The sequence below is a fragment of the Heteronotia binoei genome, chromosome 1 (genome assembly GCF_032191835.1).
Source record: "Heteronotia binoei isolate CCM8104 ecotype False Entrance Well chromosome 1, APGP_CSIRO_Hbin_v1, whole genome shotgun sequence".
In the NCBI taxonomy this organism is placed as follows: domain Eukaryota; kingdom Metazoa; phylum Chordata; class Lepidosauria; order Squamata; family Gekkonidae; genus Heteronotia; species Heteronotia binoei.
In genome coordinates, this window is record NC_083223.1 from 56,794,375 (window position 1) to 56,805,898 (window position 11,524).

Genomic DNA, 11,524 nt, shown 5'->3' on the forward strand with positions numbered 1-11,524 from the left:
TGGGCTGACAACCTTGTTAGTCTGTAGCATCAAAATAAACCAGGTGTGCAGTGGAAGCTTTCTAAACAGAAAATATGGAAAAGGGTGTTAAAGTTTCTTTTACACATATAAACCAGATAGATGAATGTGCCATATTGATTTTGCAAATATTAACCCAAACAGTTTTTATTTAAGCAAAATGGATTTGAGAGGCATGACCCAGTTACACTGCAAGCACGGTGCCCTTGCAAAATAGTTTCCTGTGAACTCAGCAGAGCCCTCTGCCTGTGCAGAAGGAAAAACACATCTTGTATAATGGAACTTCAGAGCAAATAGGGCTACAGAAGGTAGACAGCTTCAATGGTCCTATTCCCTCGGAGGTTCCATTGCACAATATGTGTTTGTACTTCTGCTCACCGGTCTGTCCAGCTTCCTCTCTCAGCCTGATGCAAACTACTCAGTAGAGGCAAGAGGGTGGTATGGATTGAATGGTGTGGAAACAGACATCTTGTTTCTTGTGTGTGTTCAGCTGAAAGGAAGAGCTGTGGGGAGGAAAGGGTCCTGTTCAGCTTGGGAGCTATCTTGATAGTGCAACGAGACCATGCCAGTATTTATTCTAGTGATGATGCAGCCAAGAGTGGCTATGCTACTTATGACGCGTAGCAGTTTTAGTTAGTAGAGTCATACAAGATGCTCCATTTTGTTCAAAAGTCACTTCAGCACACTGTTAACATTAAATTTGGTTATTTCCAAAGAAAGTAAGCAGATCTGGTTATAGAAGACATCAGTTTAGTAAAGGAGAAATAACCTAATCTTTACCCCCCTCTTTTTTAAAAAATACAGTATTAAATGATTAGCACAGCAATGAAATGTTTAGGCCTGCAGAACTGTTACAAGCTACAGGACCAATATCTGTAGAGACTGCTAAACAGGAAATGAACGCTTATTTTGGAATTAACTGTATATTAGAGTTTTCTCTCCCAGTGGATTTTAAGAACAATAAGAAAATTGAGGTACAGATAAAATCCTTTGCAAGGATATATATACTCCTTGTAAAACAATTTTGCTTTAATTGGGATATAAGATACATATGTTAAAATGGATACAAAAGTAAAATATAATACACACCAAAGTGAAACAGTGGTTAGAGTTTTAAAAAATCATGTAGCCCAAACAGGTCTTAAGTAAGCAGTCTTCTTTTGTGGTTTCTAAAAATTGTATTGATTCATAATGTAATAAATTGTCAAGAGTATAAATACAATATGTAGTTGGACTAAGCCCTTTCAATCATTCTTTACAGGCCTTGTTCAGGAAAACTGAAGGATATATAAAAAATACTTTATGTTGCAATATTTTAATTTAAATATATTTTTAAAATTTTTGACATATTTTAATTAGTTTGTTAAGCAAAATTTAGAAAAGATTTTTACCAACCACTATATATTATTTTCACTGTATTATATACTTGCAAGTTCTCTAACATGCCATCTTTTGATAGTTGATGGATTGTGCTGGAAAAAAAAATATTATTGCCAGATCCTAGGAGACCAGAAAGGTGGGGTATGAATTTTGTTATATAATAAAATAAAGCAGTGGAACCAAGAGTAGAGACATTGTCTTGGATGCACTAAGGAAAGGAAAGATCCTCTGTGCAAGCACCAGTCGTTTCCGACTCTGGGGTGACGTTGCTTTCACAGCGTTTTCACGGCAGACTTTTTAACGGGGTGGTTTGCCATTGCCGTCCCCAGTCTTTTACACTTTCCCCCCAGCAAGCTGAGTATTCATTTTACCAACCTCGGAAGGATAGAAGGCTGAGTCAACTTTGGACCGGCTACCTGAATCCAGCTTCCGCCGGAATCGAACTCAGGTTGTGAGCAGAGAGTTCAGACCACAGTACTACAGTACTGCTGTTTTACTGCTCTGCCTCACGGGGCACTAAACTTGCATGCAAATACAAGTGCCACCAGTTTAAAAAAGTCTGGAACCAAACTATGGTTGCCCACTCCCAAGTGGGGCCTGGAGACCTCCCAGAATTACAACTGATCTCCAGAAAAGAGAGATCAGTTCCCTTGGAGAAAATGGCCTGCTGAGGTCCCCCCCGCCTCCAAACCCTGCCTTCCCCTCTATCCCCAAATCTCTACGAACAGCCCAACACAGAATTGGCAGTCCAATCCAAAATTAATGTAGTCAGTCTAATCAGGCATAGTCTCTAAATGATCCTAAGGAGAGTGAGAACTTGTTATTTTTAAGCCAAAGCTTGGTACTTCTAGGATGGTGTGGAGATGTTTTCTGTGGCTCCAGAAGGTTGGACCAGAACCAATGGGTTGAAATTAAATCAAGAGTTTTCAGCTAAACATTAGGACGAATCTCCTGCTAGAGCAGCTCCTCAGTGAAACAGGCTTCCTCAGGAGGTGGTGGGCTGTCCTTTTTTGGAGGTTTTTAAACAGAGGCTAGATGGCATCAGAGAACAATGCTGATTCTGTGAACTTAGGGGAAGGTATTTGTGGATTTCCTGCATTGTGCTGTGGGCCCTGGAGATCTCTTCCAGCTCTAAGATTCTATGATTTAAAGAGCTCAAAAAAAATCTGAGATTTAAAAAGAAAATAATTCATGTATTTATTTTAATTAAAAAGATATGCTGCTACCAGTATAGTCAAATCCATCTATTAAATGCAATCCTAAAAAGAGTTACAGCCGCCTGAGCCCACTGAGTTCAACACAAGGGTGCCCTGTCTGTTAGATATCTGTTGCTGATTTAGTTCCTGTACAACTGTACTGTTATATGCAGGAACTCCTTGCTGTGTACTCTCTTTCCTATTGGCAATTTCTCCTTGCACTGAATACTACGAAGGGCTGAAGTGATTCTTAGCGTATATAGAAGACCAACTGGATTGTCCTCCAAATGTAGTCGGGGTGGGCTCAAAGAATTCAGTCAATATATTGAAATGTTGATAGTTACATCCAATCCATTTCTCTGCAGGGTGACATAATGTTCTGTGCCCATCAGCTAAGATTAATGTATGTACTACTGACTGCACTGTGTCACAAGCAAAAAGGAGAAAATCAGATGTTCTATAGGCCATGGAATGCTTTTTAAAATATCAAAAACATGCCCAGCTGTAAAATGTGGTTTCCTGAACATTTCAACATAGTGCCTGATGTAGCACTTTCGTAAAGTTCTACTAAGGACATTTTCAATACCTAACATGGTATTGTTTTAAACTATGCATCAGAACCAGGAAGTTACAGAAATAATTTCATTTGTTAAATTAACCTCCCCCCCCCCCAAAAAAAATTCCCTGAAGTCTTTAAATTGTCCCTCTGCCCTGCCCCATAACAGCCTTCCTCTGTATATTCAGCAAGCATGTGTGCATAGCCCATTCATAAAGAAATATATATTTAAGCAGATTAGATCAAAACTCTTACAGCTATTGTTTCCATTTCCACAGTTTCATGCAGTCCAAAAACAGATGTAAAAATCCAGTGCTGCAACATGGGTAAAACTGTGTTCTCTTTGAAGTCAAAGTGAAACACACAAGTGAGTGTTTCCCGTACCATAATCTGGACTTAATTACTAGCCATTAAATGCAGTTTTCTTTGTGTGATATCCACATAATCATACCCAGATGATTGACTTTTCTGGCAACATATGGGGCACCTTTAAACTGATTTCCTGCCCTCATTTTTTTCATACCCAGACCCTGAATCAAGCCTGTGGAGTTTTTAATTTCAGTTCCAAGCCTTTTGACCACACATTAACAGCAAATGGAAACCCCAATGAGCAATTAGAATAAATACACATATAGCTTCAGCATAATTTCATACAAATCCAGTTTGCTCCGTGAACCTTTCACAGGAAAAGCTGGGAAAGGAATGGCCTTATTTTTGGTCTATCAGTTCTCATGAAAATTGAATGGGGATGATGCTAATCATAACTGTTTAATGAATAAAACTACTGTGTGGTACCTAATGAGTATTTTATGCACAATGAACTTCCTTGTAAATAAACACCTGATACAATTTCAAGTGCTTGAAAAGAATAAATTATTTCCATGAAAGAAGCATCTCCCTCGCTTTGGCTTTTGGTTAGCAATCAGAGGAATTGTTTTCTGTCCCCTTGGATCTTCCACTCATGAGTGGTTTGTTATTGCTAGGGTTCCCCCCTTCCCCATGACATTTGATTTGAAGCAGTAACTGACAGCCCAAGTTAGAGGAATTGTACCCCAGTTCCATCACATGCTGTTAGCACAAAAGCATCGGTTTTTGTGACAGAGACACAGAAGGGTGAGACAGGAGGTTATGCTGGCTTTGCATAGAAATTACAGCGGTGTCACAGAGACATGCACTGTTGCAACCTTTTAGAATTCAGGTGAAAACAGGAATCCTTTTTTTTATGCTGCAGCTGCAGGTTAAGATCCAGCATGAACTGGGCAAGGCTTTTTATATAGGTTCTTTCAAAACCATCACTTGGCTGGGATTGAGGATGACTGTGAGATGGACGCAACAATGCAGTTGATCCTGCTCATGAAGCTGATAGATCAGCAGCCCTGATGTGAGAAAAGCTACTGAACAATGGTTCCTGCACACCATTGCAGAAGCATTTGAAGGGCTTACTAACTTTGATAGAAGAAAGCAGTACTTGATTTACAAATAATATCTTTTTTAAAAAAAAATCAGTTTTATTTAAAAGGAATACCCTGCCTTTCCTTCATACTTGTATTAGGCTGCATTATTTCCAATGTGTAAGCACAACTGAATGGTGACACTTCTGCATGCCTAGGATAAGGCTGTTAGTTTTGATAGCAGGGGCAGGATAGGACCCCAGCTGTAGAATAATACCTTGTAAAAGTCAAAAACATCACTTATTTCAAATGGGGAAAAGGTGGCACATGTCAGATTAATCTAGTCATCCCATGAAAGCAGCAGAGTAAGCAGCTTGTGACTTACTGATCTTCAGGAAATTCGATGTGTGTTTTTGTAGAATGAGTTGATTGTTTTTAAAGCCACAAATGCGGATGCAGTCAAAATAAGAATATGGGCAGTCGGGAGGGGGGGTCCTCTTGTCCTCCCCGTGGTGTGCCATTCCACATTGTCCAGGTGCTTTTGAAAATTTGAAGAGTTTATGATGTGGTGTGCAATATGCATAGAAGTCATAGTGTGCCATGTGCATAGAAGATTGGAGCAGAACCAACGGGTTGAAGTTAAAAGAGTTTCCAGCTAAACATTAGGAAGAACATGACAGTTAAGAGTGGTTCCTTAGTGGAACAGGCTTCCTCGAAAGGTAGTGGGCTCTCCTTCCTTGGAGGTTTTTAAACAGAGGCTAGATGGCCAGCGGACAGCAATGCTGATTCTGTGAATTAGGCAAATTGTGAGAAAAGGGATCCTGGAGGTTTTTGTCATCTTCTGGGCATGGAGCAAGGGTCACTGAGGATATATGTGTGTGGGGAAGGTATTTGTGAAATTCCCGCATTGTGCAGGGGGTTGAATTAGATGACCCTGGAAATCCCTTCCAACTCTATGATTCTAAGTCAATTGGGAGGGGGAAAGGGGATGCTACAGGGAATAAAGGGAAAACCTTGTTGCCTTACTATGAAGAAAGATGATGTGTTGACAAAATTCATAGTCTAAAAGTATGCATCTGGTGTATCTACTGATGTTTTTGGCCTTTCAAGAATTACGACTGATCAACTCTCGTGCACTGCATAGATTCCAGAATTTTATCAATTCATAGTGAGATTCTTTCTTTAGCAAAGTCAGAAAAAAAATGAATAATGATTCATCCTAGGAGAGATAAATTATAAGAATGATGAATAGGCTTCCATTCCTGTTCCTGTTTCTAATATCAAAATAGTAATGGGTTGACAAGAAGAGGTAACGATTGGCTGTTACTTATACTCCTAAATATCCAGCAAGCATCTTTAGAGTAAGATACTGAGTTGAATTCAGCCAGCTTTTTCATTCATTCTTACTCAGTTCCTCTCCTAACTGCAGCCCCTGTCCCGCATGGCTTTTGTACATGCAGGTCCCATGATTCTCAATATAATCTTTTTATGGTCAAAAAGGTTTCCTTTGTCACCAGTAAACAACGATTGGATCCAGTCCTTTGTTTTCCTCATCTATTAAGCCATGAATAAGATAGGCTTCAGGTATCTACTACACCATGGCTTGTTTTTTTTTTCTACAGCGTGTTGGCTATCTAGTCCATTAAATGTTAGACTGTTCAGACAATCATACAGTCCCTTTTCAACAACTTCTTCAGATAGACCACTTAGGATGCCATTAGGCAACTTTGTAGTGACCACAAAAGTAATTGCATAGGGACAAAAAAGAGTATACCGTCCTCCCCTCCTTCAGTCCTACAGGACTGTCTTAACAATGAGACTATTAACACATGATTAATTGGATGCAGGAATGCTGCCAAGCCGTGCCATCACAAGTCCGGTTCTATTCCAGGCAGTTCTGAGCACTTGACCTGCTTTCCAGCACAATCCAGCCAGTGTTCTACTCATGACTGATACGCTTAAAATAACATTTTAATACTTGTTAGCTCTACTTCCCCATCTCTCTCTCTCCCTCTGTCTGACTCTCACTTTATTGTGATAGGATCCCATCTTGGACATTATATAATGTTTCAGGAAACTGGTTTGGTATTTTGTAATCATTGAATTCCTAATGGAAAAGTCTGGGTAAGTTCTTCCCCGCAGTGACTGTGTTGATGCTGCCACTAATCACAGATTCATGCAAATGCTTTGGACACTGTGCACAATTCAAGTATATGACATGCAGGACAAATGTAATTTGTTACCAGTGTGTTTTTAAATGCACAAGCAAAAAATCTTCATAAAGCTTTTTATGTACTTTGGCCTATGCTGTACTGGAATAAATACAAGCAGAAAGCAAATGCTCCTTCATGGAGGTCTACTATTGATTTGTGTCCTTTCTTAATGTCCATACAATTTTTGTGCATTCTCAGGTCACAGCTAAGAAAATTGTGCTCAGTTTCAAGTTTTGTAAAACTTGCTATACATGTGAATCCCACCATATTTTCAAGGGAAGTCCTGAACTTGCCAGAAGAGTACATCTGTCATCTGCCATTTGCTCTTAAGTTGGGATTCATTCATTTTAATTTGTACAGTCGGGTTCCAAGAAGATGAATATCATAGGGATCCAAAGGATGAAGAACACAGTGCTTCTACTTGGCTGCAGACTCAAGAATTATGTATCTTGAATACATGCAGATAGACAACCTAAGTCTCCTGTTATCACAGAATCATCAGCAGTGGCAATGCAACTCTTGCAGCTGAGAAAAGAATCCATTGGAACTCATCTCCCAGGCTTATAGGCCTTCCTTAAACCATTCATGCTGATTACCATCTAGATTTGGGGGAGGCACTTGAATGCAATTGTTTTCCCCAAACTAAAGACTCCTTCCCTTGCTGTTCTGTATTCTGTTTATATGGTCCAAACCATGCACTTCTTGCCCTGTGGGTTTTGCTTCTAAGTGAATCACCCCCCCCCCACTTCTTAGGGGGGGAGAAGGCCCCTTTAAAGGCTTCTTTTGATACAATAATTGGTATGTCTGTGGTTCTGATGTATGTGCTTTTTAATAGATCCATTTGGTTCCTCTGTTGTGTGAATTATTGTTTTTAGAATGGAGTGAGACTGATTTTACCATTAAATATTTTGAGCATTTGTATTCAGAAACTGCAAGAACAGTTAATATTTGTTTTGGAGGTTTGGTGAGTCATAGATTTTACTTGGGGGAGGGAGAGTATCCTCTTCAGAACAGAGACTTGAGAACAGCTTGGCAGTGACGCCTGCTTGGGCAGATTGAAAGAACTCTGACTAAAGTTCAGCTGGAATGATTTGAAGTGGAAAGGGGGAAGACAATGGAATGGTGTGTGTGCTGTCTTCACAAGTACTTGTCCATTGATACCAGAAGTTCTGACTCCAATCTTTCTTTGAGCCAGCGTATGAGATGCAGTGTTTAGATGATGCTGGCTTTTCCTTTTGCAGTGAGATTATATTTCCCTGTCCATGCAGCTCTTCCAAGAGAGCACAGTGTATGTAAAGTGATTCTGCCAAGCTGGTGAAATCCTTTCAGGGCTTTGAAGTGTAGAACATTCTTTGTTCTTTTCCTACTGTGGTTTCTTCTTGCAGCGTGTAAAATAAAGAGGGAAGAATTGAACCCCTTAATACCCTATAAAAATAGCATTTGCCATGAGAAAAAAAATGGTGGGCTACATCTAAAAAACAAAGAATGAAAGGAAAGAAAACCTACTAGCATTTTGAAAGAGGTTATACAATGAAAGAGGTTATACAATGCTGTAGCCTAGGGTCCCCAATTAGGGTTGCCAGGTCTGTGTTGGAAAATACCTGGAGACTTTGGGGGTGGAGCCAGGAGAGCATGGGGTTTGGGGAGGGGCTCAGCATGGTACAATGCCATAGAGTCCACCCTTAAAAGTAGCCATTTTCTCTAAGACAGCTGATCTTAGAGAGTTGTAAAAGTGGAAAATCTCCATGTCCCACTTTATTAGCCTGTGACACTTAGTAATTCTGACACATAATGATGGGCACCATCTCAAAATGGCTGACACAGGAGGCAGAGCCAGCCAGAGCATGGCTGCTGCAACAGGTGAAACCAACCACAAAATGTCAGGAAGTTAGGTTGGAGCTGGCTCTGGTTTCCAACTTAGATGCCTCCAAGGAGCCTGAGGAGACGGAGACATGGCCTGGAGAACAGTAGGAAATTCCAAAAGACACATGAAGAGCAGGAAATTCCAGGGCATATGCTCCTGGCCTATCTGTACCAGAACTTTGCCCTATGACGCCTGCAGTAGGCGTTTCTCTTACCAGAACTTTCCTCTGTCCCCCGAGGTCCTGGGGCAATTAAGTACCATTCCTGACCATTCATTTTAGTGCAAGGTAGGTATGAGTGGGGCACAGGAGACGGATGTGCATGTCTGATCATGTCCATTTGATCCAGAGGGGCTATGTCGGGCCAAACTGTGTGATTGTACCCTATATCTTCTTAATTCCCACTAGCTTGCAATGGCAGAAATCAATGGGGGGGGGGGAGTCTAATTGCATATATTCATCTTTAGTTCTGGAACAGTAAAATCCACTTACTTTACAGCTGCTGAAGTCAGGATTACACAGAGCTTTTTGTTTTAACCTGCTATAAATAATTTTTGTAATTTGCCCTGAGTGCTGCAAGGTAGACAAGACAAATGTTAAATTAGACAATACAAGTTTTAGATGAAATTTCCTATCAAGGTATAATTTTAGTCTTTAGGAAAAACTTAGTATTTTTATTGTGAAGGCAGAACAGGCAATTTAGTTATAGAAATCTACGGTAATTAAGAGGAATTTCACATCCTCTCACTGAATTGGAAGTGCAGTTATCCTCTATTTGTGTCTATCACTAAATTAAAATGGGAGATCTGAGTCATCCAGTAAAGTCAATATCTGTTGTGAATTCAGCTCTGAATTACTGTCTCGGGATTCCCATTTTCCCTATATCATCATCACCTGTGTTATCTTTCCTCCCTATATGAAGCCACTGTGATGAGCGGCAGATAGTGGAGAGAATGGGAACTGGACTTCTTTTGTAACTTTGAGGTAACACTTTGGCGAAACCAAACCAAAGGGCCAAAGCTTCCCTATGGAGTAACTATTAGTTCAAGCAAGTGGTGTAGAAGAAACTGATGGTTTAATTCATTTTTGAAAGGTCTTCGTCAATACCTGTGATCTTTTCCTTGAAAATCATAAAGATTAAACTTGGGACCATCTATGTGCTAAACTTGCGCTGTATCACTAAGCTGCAGTCCCTCCCACATACTTGTGATGGTCCCAGATCTGAAAAAGATTAAAGATTCATTATTTAATTAAACTAGGCTGACCACTTATCCATATCTCACATTTGCCATATTTAGCCATTGCAGTAAAATGCATATACTAACAAATGTATTGGGTCTTTAGGTCAGTTCATTGTGTTATCTTATGAAGGGGAAATTCTTGGAGGGGGGTCTATTTCCCCGCTTGAATTACCTTTTTACCCTGTTCCCTCCCTCATCCCTTAATTCAGCTATTGCCTAGGGCTCCATCAGACCCCCTTCCACTTTCTCCCATTTCCATCACAGAATATTCTGCCTGCTCCCCCAACATCCCAGATACAATGAGAGTAGAATGTTTTGAGGGAATCGGTATGCTGAAAAAGTGGTTCCATGAAGTGCCCTTCCCATTTCTTCTTTTATATCTTGGAACCCACTGCTAATGTAGTTGGGTATTCAAAAGTGGAAATGTGTACTTATTTGAATTAACTAGTGAAATCTGGAGCTGTTGGTCTCTCTGTATTGTTTGTCCATTAAGGATTAGACTATGCCTCTGTTACTACCCATACCATTAAGTGGAAAGATGTTTCATGTGTTGCTTTGTTTTCTTTGAATATACCATGGCACTGGCAGGTCACAGTTTCCTCAAAGCAGTGGGATAGCTTTGCCTGTAGGCACAGGGGTGATCCCTTAGCAACTATTTCATGCATCTGACATCAGTAACTGAGGGGGATGCAGACTAATATGGTAAAATGGAGGAAAACAGAATGGGCAGACTACAGATATTTATGTGTTTGATGCTCCTGCATACATCTTAACACTACAGCAATTAAAAAGAAGCAATGACAATGGGGAAGAAAAAAAGCTGGATATTTTTCAACAGATTGAATCTGGTGGTTTAGTTCAGAAAGTTTGCATACAATATCAAAGGCTTCCTGTTTAAAGTCCTTTCAGGTAATTTCTTTTCATAATCTATAAAGGAAGAAGGATGATTATATAGTAATTAATTTATGATTTCTTTGAATATAATTCAAATGTATTTTGACGCTAATAATAGATTGGGAACTCATACAGCCATGTATGATTGTTTCTGTCCTCCACAAGTGACCTGTGGTCTTCCCCAGATGTTCTGATTCAGTCTGCTTGTCTTATCCTCTTGATCACTATTGCCACAACCCCAACTCTTTTCTCTTTGGTGCACAAGCTGGAATATCAGGCTCTACTATAAGCATTGAGGGAATGAAGTACATGTATTCACTGGAGGCTGGTGTGTCAGGATATTCAATCACACAGCTTAATCGTGTAACAGATCTGATGGAATAAGAAAAGAGACATGAAATTACTGGACCAGAGACAGATGGCTTACTATCCTTTTGAATAATTGTATTCAGTCTCATGGTACTAGCAGGGAAGCAATAGAACAGGGGTCCTCAGTGTGGTGTCTATGGGTGCTGACAACTTTCCTAGTGCCCACCAGATGTTTTGGAAAGCAAGTGGCACCAGGTGGTGGTGCCATCTAGTCAAGTTTTGACTGGCCACTCTGCAGGTTAAAATAAGGTTGCAGCAGCAGCTTGACACCACAATGTTGTTTTTTTTCTATCCCATTCCCTTTTCCCAGTGTACTTTTTAAATTATCCATCTTCTCCCCTGCACTGTGACTTGTGCTGTGAATCTCTCTCTCTGATCCCTATGGCAACCATTTTTAGTTGCAT